This window comes from Neoarius graeffei, chromosome 12 (assembly GCF_027579695.1).
Source record: "Neoarius graeffei isolate fNeoGra1 chromosome 12, fNeoGra1.pri, whole genome shotgun sequence".
Lineage (NCBI taxonomy): Eukaryota > Metazoa > Chordata > Actinopteri > Siluriformes > Ariidae > Neoarius > Neoarius graeffei.
The window spans coordinates 77,112,831-77,125,099 of NC_083580.1; the positions used below are offsets into that span (position 1 = coordinate 77,112,831).

Sequence of the window (12,269 nt, forward strand, 5' to 3'; positions counted from 1 at the left end):
ACACCGTTATGGGACAATAAGATGAAGTCAGCTGACGACCTGAGTGCACTGAATGACCAAGTTATCGTCACATCGATGGGTTTTTTTCTTCCCTGATGACACAGGAATAAAATTAGGGCTCAGATTGTGAGAGTGGTTCAGGAAGCATGAGGAATCATTTTCACACATGAATTAACTACGTACCACAAAGTCCTGACCTTAACCCCATTGAAAGTCTGTCGGGGAGACCTGGGACAAGTTTTCAGCTTTTGTAGCTTGGGTGAAATTCTTTGCAGGTCGTGTCACATTCATATTACATTAGAGAGTGTTTATTATAACCTCTTCCCACAACATTAGTTTCTCAGCTTGTCACATATCCTGGCCTTCAGGATTCACTTTTTCTCTCATTAATTTTTGAGACATTGAGGGGAGACATGGGGCATTATGTTGAGAGACATGGGACAAAAATAAAATCCCTAGCTTAATCCTACATGTTTAATTTTTATTATCAAAACTTGTTCCATATGAACTGTCTGAACACACAATGCTGGTACAGCGGTAGAAAAATGTCAGTTTACCCAAAACCTGACTCGACAAAACAGTTCCATTCTCAAGAAGGAATTAATTAAGCTTCATCCTCAAGCAGGGACACGCCTACATTTTTAACACACATTTTTAAACAATTTTATATTTGTAAACCACAAGAAAAAACCTGTAACATGATGAACTGTCCCAGCTCTCCCCATCTGGGCATTTAAAAAAAAATCCTGAAATGTTTTTCCCCAGAATTTAAGTTTAATAAATAATACTATATCTGGTCACTCGAGGCTACAGACTTTAATTCTGAACAAATCCCCAATTCACCAGTGTACATTACACCATAGAATGGAGGTGCAGGCGAAGTAGAAAATACTTTTAAGTTTTGGTTGATAAAATATTGAACTGTACAGACCTTACTGCAGTGTCCATCCTCATGGCTACAAAGGATGTAGGTTACTCTAAGGAGCAACATCAAACTTCTGATGGAATCTAAAACCTGATTGGTTGAAATTAATTTATGGGAATACAAACTGTCCCAGGCGGTACGGTGGTGTAGTGGTTAGCGCTGTTGCCTCACAGCAAGAAGGTCCGGGTTCGAGCCCCGTGGCCGGCGAGGGCCTTTCTGTGCGGAGTTTGCATGTTCTCCCCGTGTCCGCGTGGGTTTCCTCCGGGTGCTCCGGTTTCCCCCACAGTCCAAAGACATGCAGATTAGGTTAACTGGTGACTCTAAATTGAGCGTAGGTGTGAATGTGAGTGTGAATGGTTGTCTGTGTCTATGTGTCAGCCCTGTGATGACCTGGCGACTTGTCCAGGGTGTACCCCGCCTTTCGCCCGTAGTCAGCTGGGATAGGCTCCAGCTTGCCCGCGACCCTGTAGAACAGGATAAAGCGGCTAGAGATAATGAGATGAGATGAAAAATTAAATAAGGAATCTATTATAGGTTAGTCCTATTGTATAGGTACTAATCTAGGGTTAGATGATTGCACAATTTCTTATTACTTTTGGATTGGCCTGATCACCTTACAGGCATTTAGCAGACACTCTTATCAACAGACAACATACCCAGAGCAGTCTGGGGTTAGATGCCCTGCTCAAGGGTACTTCAGCCATTCCTGCTGGTCCAGGGAATCAAACCAGCAACCTTTTAGTCCCAAAGCTGCTTCTCTAAACATTAGGCCATAACTTCCCCCATATCTACCCATCCATCCATTATCTGTAGCTGCTTATCCTGTTCTACAGGGTCGCAGGCAAGCTGGAGCCTATCCCAGCTGACTACGGGTGAAAGGCGGGGTACACCCTGGACAAGTCGCCAGGTCATCACAGGGCTGACACATAGACACAGACAACCATTCACACTCACATTCACACCTACGGTCAATTTAGAGTCACCAGTTAACCTAACCTGCATGTCTTTGGACTGTGGGGGAAACCGGAGCACCCGGAGGAAACCCACGCGGACACGGGGAGAACATGCAAACTCCGCACAGAAAGGCCCTCGCCGGCCAACTTCCCCCATAATAATAATAATAATAATAATAATCCCACTGGTAAAGAATTTCCTCTTAAAACCCGTAACATTTTATTAGTCTTTGACCCACCAACATTTTTTTTTTAACCCTGATGAAGGCTTTATAATAACAACAGTAGCTTGCTAGAAAGTTTTCGGTGTGTATACTTTCATTTATAAACACAGATACACAGATCTATGCAATTATATATCTGTAGCTGTTAAGGAGTTTACACTTTCTCTGAAAAAAAAGAATAAGAAAAAAGAAACAATATACTGTAATTTGCTAAGGCTTTCCATGGTTTTATTTATTTGTTTATTAGTTTATTTATTGCTTTCGGCTTTACTAATTATTCTAATGGTTTTGTATTGTAATACTGTAATCTGTTTTAAAAAAAACACCCATTCTGATTGATGAAAAGCTCCCACACACACACACACACACACACACAAAAAAAAGCCTTTTGTCTTTTTTTAATCTTTCATGTTAGAGCGACGTTACAGACAGCCAATCAGAAATCAGCGGAATCCTATGTGGGCGTGTCCTGAAAAAACTTACTAGCAAAGGGGACCCGTGGGAGATGGGCGGGGCTTAGTATGGCAGCTCTGAGACTCGTTTTTGGTGGAGAGGAGGGAGAGGAGAGGAGAGGGGGCTGAGCTCATTCCCTTCTTCAAGAGTTAAAGTGAAACAAGACCCTGTGAATGTTTTAGTCCACTGAGAATGAGATGTGGATGAAAGTGCGCGGGTCGCTACAAGGAATCCTAGAACGCAACATTTTATCCGAGTGAAAGTTTTTGATGTTTTTGTAAGAAGAAAAAAAAAAAGCATCTCAAATTTTAGTCTTTTCTATGGGAGCTTTGACCCGGCGCCAGCTGAGACAGAGCAGAAACCTCAACCTGGTGCTCAGGAAGGCTGGAGGAAGGTAAACTGCACTCATACACAGTGGCTTCTTAGAGAATTCATTTAGATAGCATACTTTAAAAGAGTTTTAGAGCTTGGAAGATGATAAGACCTGGGAGTAGACTTGGATTCTCTTTAGAAAAACAAACAAACAAACAAACAAACAAACATAATGCAGAATACAGCATGCTTTTGGAATGTCAGAAGAAAAAGTCCAGCATGTCTGTGTTCCTCAAAGGGACATTGTATGGTTCAACAGATCACGAAGATCTCAAGCTGTCCAATACAATATAGAGTAGAGTAGCTCTTCCACTCATCACTCAGCTCCAGTAGCCTGTTTCAAACATCTGCAGTTTGGAATTATTATTCTGAATGAGTATCAAAATACCGGTACAAACCTATCAAAGAACCTTGTTCTTGTCTTGTTCTTTGATCCATCTCTGATTAAGAGACGTGGCTGATTTCCTGGTTGGTCTGAGAAAACGTGCATCAAGGTCAGTAGGTTTGACCCGAAGTACTCTTGCATTTTCAGAATGCTTCGATGACGAGATTTCCGTTCAGTAATTAACAGGTTTGCAGAAACAATCAGAGGAGCTATTGATGGATGTCACCACACTTTGTTGAGAAACTGTGTGTGTGTGTGTGTGTGTGCAGATAAGACAGATTGGCTCGCACCGTTATGCAGTGCAGGCCAGAAATGCAGTCATGTGTTATTGGAAATCAAAGCAAGAGATTAAGTTTTTTTTGAATTTCCGGAATGTCTGGAAAGCCTGAGCGCTTCTCATGAAGATTGTGTGGAAGAACAGGTCTAAAGTGGCGGCGCTGCTGCTGCTGCTGCTTTATGACTGTTTTATTGGGTGAAATTCATGGCTGTGCAGTTCCTCATTTTAACTGTAAGTAGGTTCTAGTGTTACAAGGAATGCTCAAAGCACAATCAGTGCAGTCTTCTCCTTCCTGTGTGTACTGGGGCTTTGTTTAGTGGTGGAGGCAGTCAATGTCCGCCAGAAAAGTACCTAGTGGCGTTGACTCAGAGTGCAAGAATGTCAGCTCTCTCTCTCTCTCTCTCTTTCTATCCATCCAGCTCTTTTTCCATCTCTCTCTCTCTGCCACCAATCTCCCTCCTCTTTCTTGCACGAGGCCAAAGTTCTGCCTGCTGACTCAGTCTAGAAATCACCCAAATGCTTCTTTTTTTTTTTTTCTTCTCCCCCTTCCCCAACTGAGCCTTCTGCGACTCCAATAGCCTGTACTCTGGACTCTCTATTGAAGATTTTACAATGAAGCTGTGTTCTATAGACGAGATTCAAAGCCACTTAAAAGTGTCTGAATGGGAATCTTTCTTTATAGACCTGTATGCCTACGAAGCCACATAATTCCAAACTATGCACTGCTCTGAATGGAATAATCCCAGGGATTAGTCCAAACGATGATCTCTCTGACTGTTGTGCTCACTTTGGCTTTACCTGCCATGCCATCACTTGCATACCTGTGATGTAAAACATTATCCTTGGGAAAGGGAAAGGTCTTCTAGAGCGCTCATATGCACTCGTTCTGTATTTTATAAACACCACGCAATCCAATGTGCACTCGGCTCAGCCTGTACCCGGTGCAGACAGACCTCTGGGGTGGAATGTGTCACCGTTTTCCAGACACAATCACAGGGATGAGTTTCAGCACCTTTCGTATTAATCACGTCCCAAGCAGGATGTATCATGATGCATGCTAGACTCTACAATTAAAGGTTGGTCTTAATGGTGATGTGGAGTTTAAAAAAAAAAAAAAAAAAAAAGGTAGCCCTGGACTCAGATTAAGCTTTGTCTGGAGATTCATCATCCTGGAATAAACCTGGCAGAAGATTTAGAGGTCTTTTGTTGATTCATTATGTGGTTGACAAGCTCAATCTTGTCACCGAGCATGCATACCTTTCCAATTATCATAGTGACCCAGCCAAAACAGGTTCAGTTGCTTCTAGGTTTGTTGGTTTTTAACTAGTTCTGTAGCAAGAATGCATCATCAGCAATGACTGGTGCAGATCTGTCCGACTCGACCATCACCGGTCATAAATTGTGCTTTCTTAGATAGTTTTGTTTTTTTGTTTAAGGACGACAGGGAAAAGGAACGAGAAGCTGGTGCATGGTTTTAGTGACAGAGACGAAGCAGCAATCTCATCTCTCCACCACATGCTTTCCATTAAAGCTTTGGATGAAGGAGTGGAAGGAGGGGGTTGAGAGGGGCTAAGAGGCAGATCGGGGAAAAGCGCTGTGTTTCCGAATACTTGGGTTTGTATCAGAGGCTTGCGGGGGGAGAAAACCACAATATAGAGACCTTGTTGGAGTTGGTGAAGGAAGGGGAGAAGAAATGGAGGGATTTTTTTTCTCTCTCTTTTTATGATTCATTCTAGATTTTCTTTCTTTCACAATGCCACAGGTTTACAAAGTTCCTCATATCATAAAGTTCCTGTGAGGCAGGTTTAGCCTGAACATGTTTGTCGATTGATTTTGATTTGATTTGTCTGTTTCTTTTCTATGATGCAGTCCATTTAGCAAACTTTCACATTCCAAAATAGTTGGTAGGGCCTTAGAAGTAAAACTAGAGCTGATCGCTGATGCATCATGCTGTCCTTTTGCCTTTCCTCAGCAAGTACTTTCTCTCAAGTCCCTCGTTTAATGGAACACAATCTCCTGAAATCAATCACTGTGAATTCCAGGCGCAGAGCGCAGCAAAGGGGAACATTTTGGATTTTGAAGGAGAAAAGTTAGAGCGATGAACATGGAACTGGAAGGAGGACGAGAAAAAGTGTAAGCAGATGTGTCAAAGTTTCTTGGCCTACTTTTCAGTCTGGCACTGTGAGAATCTCCCTGAGCTGGGAGTAATGGACACCGAGGGAGGCTGTGCTTTACACTTTCTCCACGCTCCCAGTGCCAGACCTTTCCAGATTGGAATGTTGAATTTCCTGCTTTGTTCCTACCAATGTGTTTCTTCGTTCTTCCTCGTACTTACTCCTTTTCTGTTATTGTATAGCTTTTTATGCATGCACTGTAAACTCTTCCTTTTATTTACTTCAGTAACAAAAAAATCTGGAGTTTTCTGTGCGTCAGGACAGTGTGCCTCCGGCATCCTGTAAACCCTTAGAAGGCTCCACAGATGCTCCACTGTTATGTAAACACATCCTGTGAATAGTGAAGCTTGTGAATGTTTCTCACATCACAAGGTTTTTTCTCTGCCTCGGCAAAGGCTCTGTAAGGTCACGCTCGTCTCCCATCCCTCTCTGCGTTCGGCTGTCAGGAGGTTGTTGTGTCAGAGCTCGAGGAATGTGGCCTTGCGGCTCCTTAACGATGGATATTTTTGCCGTTGATGCCAGAGGCAAAGTGCATCGTTTTACTACTATTAGGGGAAAAAGAGACGGTGAGAGGTGATACATCGCTGGTGAGAGAGAGAGAGAGAGAAAACACTTCAACTTGAGGCATCTGACTGTAAACAGTGAGAAGAGGAACTGAAGGGTGAGTTCTAGGAAACCTCTTTTACAGAGTTGCATTGATTGATTACAGAATAAAATGGTGGAATTAAGTCTTTGGATAGAGTTGGGACAATGTCTTCACTCTGTGTTCGTTCTTTTGGAGGGAGACCAAAAATATTTCCAATTGGTAGCATTACATTACAGGCATTTAGCAGACGAGCTTATCCAGAGCGATGTACAACACACCCAGAGCAGCCTGGGGAGCAGTTGGGGGTTAGGTACCTTGCTCAAGGGCACTTCAGCCATTTCTGCTGGTCCAGGGAATCAAACCGGCAACCTTTTGGTCACAAAGCTGCTTCTTTAACCTTTAGGCCATGGCTTTGGCTTCCCTGTTGTAATGGTTTGGATTGAATCGTACATTAAAAGGGTCCTCCAGTGGACTGATTTGGAAACTTATTTTATGTAAAATTAGTCATAGATTTTTTTTTAGAATACCGAATAGGCTTCCTGTAGTAGTGACGTATGTGATGATGTCAGGTAGAAAACTATTTGGTCTCTGAAAATGAAAGTTTGTTTTTTGAAATCTATGACTAATTTTGCATAAAATAATTTTGAAAATCAATCCATGAGAGGATCCCTTTAAAGGAGAACTGAAGGCAAATGTTTTATCATCAAAATTCTATTTCTCATTTTATTAAATATCGGAATGCATTTCTGATCGCCGTTTTGTCGCTGCTATAGCAAGTTATGAGTGTTTGAAATATGCTCTGTAATATATCAGTCCATATGTCGAAGCGACGGCCGTAAACGAGATTCGTTGAGACCTGTGCGAGACATCGTAGGACGGAAGTAAAACGTACAGCGGAAATCAAAGTGACCGACGTCTGCCAACATTGTCAAAAGACGCGCGCGCCCTCTTTCGAATGCTGACGTAATCAAGCCGGAAGTTTTCTTTGTTTTCATAGCAATCAGGAAAGTTTGAAAAAAGTAGGCGTCATTTAAACTCGTTTTTGTGCAATATTTCGTTTGGAAAACAGTTTTCAAAATGGCAGCACTGACACCTGGCTGACACTTCACGTTTCGAAGTCTCGCGCAAGTCTCGTGAAGATCGCGCGGATAAGCGATGCCTGCCGTGGACCAAACGAACTAAATTCAACACGGCTAAAAACCGAATAGGCCGATAAGTATAATATTTAATTGCAATTAGTTGCCAATATGAGTCACGATATAAGGTTACTAAAACCGAAAACGTAATTGAATAACACGTTAGTTAAGAAATAAAGCAAGTTTAAAAATGACTTCAGTTCTCCTTTAAGGGTGTACTCTCACTAGGTGATCCGTAGCAGGCCAGAGCATGTTTGACCCCTCCAAAGTCCATTTCGTTTGATCAGTGTGATCACTGTGTACCGTGCCCTGGCCTGCTTGAAGAGGTGGGCTCGGGTACAGGTCAGTTGGACTTAGTCTGGTGTGATCGCTAACTGTGCATGGAATTCGAGCATGATGACGTGCACGTTTCAATTTATACCAGAATATTTGGGTTAATAACAGGTCTGGTTCTCGCTTAATTACCGAATGTGAATAGTAGTTACTGAGTAAATTCTGCTCTCAATGTCGTCATCAGCTGTTTCAGTAAAAACCTTCTCATACATGCAGCACGATTTTTCACCATCGTGCTACGCAAGAGCACTTTTCCTCAACACAAAAAGTTGCCCAAGTGTACTGGAGTCCAGAATGTTAATCTAAAATATCCATGATTGAATAACGCGGCTTCGGTTATTTATTGCACGTACTGTAGCCGTGTTCATATTTAGCATGTTAAAGTTTTCATATGACTAAGCAGCAGTCCTGTTCTGATTTATACATTTGAAGGAATACAAGCTGATCGCGGGCGGCACGGTGGTGTAGTGGTTAGCGCTGTCGCCTCACAGCAAGAAGGTCCTGGGTTCGAGCCCCGTGGCCGGCGAGGGCCTTTCTGTGCGGAGTTTGCATGTTCTCCCCGTGTCCGCGTGGGTTTCCTCCGGGTGCTCCGGTTTCCCCCACAGTCCAAAGACATGCAGGTTAGGTTAACTGGTGACTCTAAATTGAGCGTAGGTGTGAATGTGAGTGTGAATGGTTGTCTGTGTCTATGTGTCAGCCCTGTGATGACCTGGCGACTTGTCCAGGGTGTACCCCGCCTTTCACCCGTAGTCAGCTGGGATAGGCTCCAGCTTGCCTGCGACCCTGTAGAACAGGATAAAGCGGCTAGAGATAATGAGATGAGATGAGACGAGACGAGACAAGCCGGTCGTGTACAGTGTGAAATCAAAGACTGCTGTGTATTGATTATAAATAGGAAACTATTTTGGCCTGAAGTTGGCTGAATAGATCAGGTTAGCCAGGTTAGTCTTGCAGGGCCGGACCTGATGTCTAAACACATGAGAATATACGCCTGGAAATACCAGTGAGACTGTAGTAAGGAACAAAGTAAGTTTCAAAATACGAAGTCAATCCGGCACTTTTTGTAATTGTAATCGTGGAGTTCAAAATGGGGGCAGCAACTGAAAAAGGGTGACTTGTGAACATCTGCTGAATGAAAAGTCGCCAAGCATGCGTCTGTCAAACATGCTGAGAACTGATTACATTCAAAATTGAAGTATTTTGCAAGATGTGACTAGCCCGTGATGTTATCACTCTTCCGGATGCCAGAATTGGACCAACTACAGGAAATTGGGGTGGGTTTCAGAGGGCATTGTATTGTTTGGGATCGTTTCTGCTACAATTATCTACCAGGTCGTTAAAAGACCGTGTCCAGATATGTGTCCTTGTTATTCTGGCCTTGTGAGATTATTACCTGCATACGAGTAAACTCTACCAAACTATAACAGCTGTGTTGGATCATTCTCCATGTGAACAGTGATTCGCTTTACAAGTCTTGGGACACTCTTGCAGGATTATCGTAGAAGTATATTGTTTGCGTTTATTATTTCGACTTCCTATAGTATAGTAACCAGATGCAAACACGCTGCACCGCAAGGCCAGCTCAAAGCAGCACGATGTACTGTACAACCGTATATTTGTAGAAGTGGATTTGGTGAGGAAGCACTTTCTTAGGATGACTGTCTACATGCCATACAACAAGGCTGTGATATTTTCAATCTTTCTGAAACAAGCCAGTCCTGTGATCTCAGATCAGGATGTGGTGTCTGCAGTGTCTGTCTCCAGAAAGGGACTGCACTGTCAGGTGATGTTATTCAGGGGCCTTTGACTGAGTGCCAGCTCCAGAACTGAGCCTACACTGGACCACATTCCTGCTGTATTACTAGAATAAACACTGTCGGCATGGGGGCCCTGGGAAACTTGTGCACAAAGAGTAAATATTTACACAACTTCGGTCTCCATTCAGAACGTACTGGACCTTTACTAAATCCAGGTTGTGGTCTGGGCAATTAGAATTAAACATCGAAATAAATCATAAACGAACATAATTTATTATGAACAGAAGTCTGGTTGTGAAGTGGCTTCTCTCTCTCTCTCTCTCTCTCTCTCATAATATATATTAATTACACAGTGGCACGGAGATATGAAGTTTATCTCCGAGTGATGAATGTATATTCTGCGAATGAGTGATATATTTTTCAACACGAGAAGATAAGCTTCATATCTTCGTGACACCATGTCATGTTTTTATATTATATTGACACATCCACAAAAAAACCCAAACACAAGTTAATCAAAAGAATTTTAATTTTGAACCTCACCATTTTGACAACACGCGTCTAGTCAGCGGGAAAACACTGGGACTGATGTCATCGGCGTGAAATATCGGGAATTATTATACATACAGGACGCTTTTTCCATGGAATAAAAACGTGTTCTATTCCCTTCTAATGAATTTATTGATAGCATGCAATATTGTTAGCATATCGTATATCCTCCATGTATTATGTCACTCTCCGCAATGGAGAATGAGCATGCAATACTGTTACAATATTGCACACTGTCAAGACAACGCGACGTCACGCGTCCGAGCTCACGCGAATATCCAGTGACAAAACTTTTCTGCTGTGCATGCGCAGGAGCATTTCTTTGTCCACTGGGAAAGAAAGAAGACGAGGCTAATCCAGTGCTACTGCTAGGATTAGCGATGCTATAATTAAGCACTGAGTAAATAAACTGAAAACTGAAGACGCGCTGAACACCCGAAAGGCTACCAAAACTCATCTCATCTCATTATCTGTAGCCGCTTTATCCTGTTCTACAGGGTCGCAGGCAAGCTGGAGCCTATCCCAGCTGACTACGGGCGAAAGGCGGGGTACACCCTGGACAAGTCGCCAGGTCATCACAGGGCTGACACATAGACACAGACAACCATTCACACTCACATTCACACCTACGGTCAATTTAGAGTCACCAGTTAACCTAACCTGCATGTCTTTGGACTGTGGGGGAAACCGGAGCACCCGGAGGAAACCCACGCGGACACGGGGAGAACCTGCAAACTCCGCACAGAAAGGCCCTCGCCGGCCACGGGGCTCGAACCCGGACCTTCTTGCTGTGAGGCGACAGCACTAACCACTACACGACCGTGTCGCCTGGCTACCAAAACTGCATTATATATTCTTCACGTATATTTACAAGAGAAAAACATACCAACGGACATTGAAAAACTGGAAAAGAGACACGTCAGAGATGTAAACCTTCCGCGCTAGCGAGCAACTGTGGCAGTTTGTCAACAAACATGGCTGCCAGGTTTGCTCCGTTAAAAGTGGAAGATTTTGAGAGAATATTGGCTGCAAGGTCGCTCCGCTGTATGTAGTTGTCGATGTTGATTTTAAAAGTAACTCAGTAAATTAACAGGGATAATGATGATAATAATAATCAACTTGACTGCACTAGCGTTGGCCTTCGCTAACATTACACTGGCTGGAAGGTAACTGTACTGCTGCGCTAATGGCACAGAGTTGCGGGTAAGCTCGCGTTGGCCTTTGAGAATGCTAATATGAAGAGTGTGTATGTATAATAATAATAATAATAATAATGTTGGCTGGCTTTTTTTTCGTGGTATATCTGATATATTCCATTCAGCTACTCATCTTTGACTCGTTCAGTATCATGCTCGCTGAATGGAATATATCTGATAGACCACTCAACGCCCACCGATATTATTTAAATGTCTCACTCAGTTCCGTGATGTATTTCGTATGAAAAATGCGAGTTTTTCAACACGATGAGATAAAGTTCATATCTTAAAGCTAACATGTGATTTTCTTTTTATTATATCGACACATTTGCAAACAAAAAGTCCCCAAATTTATCAAAACAATTCATTGATTTCCTCATGAGTCACGTAGATTTGTGTCACGGTTTTGGTTCTCCATGTCCCAAATGGAGCTCGTATGAAAAATATGAATGGCCTATTTTCCAGTAAAGCACTCGTGTCCACATAATATAATAAATTAGTATAAGTACAGAGGTGATTATAGAAAATCGCACATGCTGATTGGTTGAAAATTCTGACTATTTCTCGATAATCACCTCAAGCGACTTGGCAAAATGGCGGCCAATCGCTTTGTCACTAAGTCAGGAAAAATTACAAATGATGAAAGAAAATGCTGTTCCTAAATAGGGTATTAGGCAGAAAAAGAAATTTACCAGTCAAAAATAATATTTTATATAATCCTGATAAGCGCCGCAGGTGCGAAGACGAGCGCTGCAGGCGCGAAGTCCCTCTAGGGGGGTCTGGGGGCATGCCCCCCCAGAAAATTTTTGAAATTTAGACTTCATTTCCTGCATTCTAGGACATTTTCAGGGTGAAATGGCGTGTAATTTTTGATCAGAAATATTGCATATTTTTACTTTGTATTTTTTTCAGTTTCACTCCTGAATGTATCAGATGTATGTATGGTGTT

At 42.6% G+C, this 12,269-nt stretch overlaps 1 protein-coding gene across 2 annotated transcripts in view; it reads left to right on the forward strand.

Annotated features, from left to right (window-relative positions):
• The first annotated feature begins 2,694 nt into the window (after positions 1-2,694).
• Positions 2,695-12,269, forward strand: part of amot (angiomotin) — a 45,448-nt gene continuing 35,873 nt past the window's right edge. The window contains exon 1 of one of the 2 annotated variants that reach the window (XM_060936450.1): positions 2,695-2,949. The gene's annotated coding sequence lies outside the window, so the exon portion shown is untranslated. Of the gene's footprint in view, positions 2,950-6,316; positions 6,425-12,269 lie in introns of those variants that run through there. The other variant, XM_060936451.1, reaches the window with a different exon arrangement.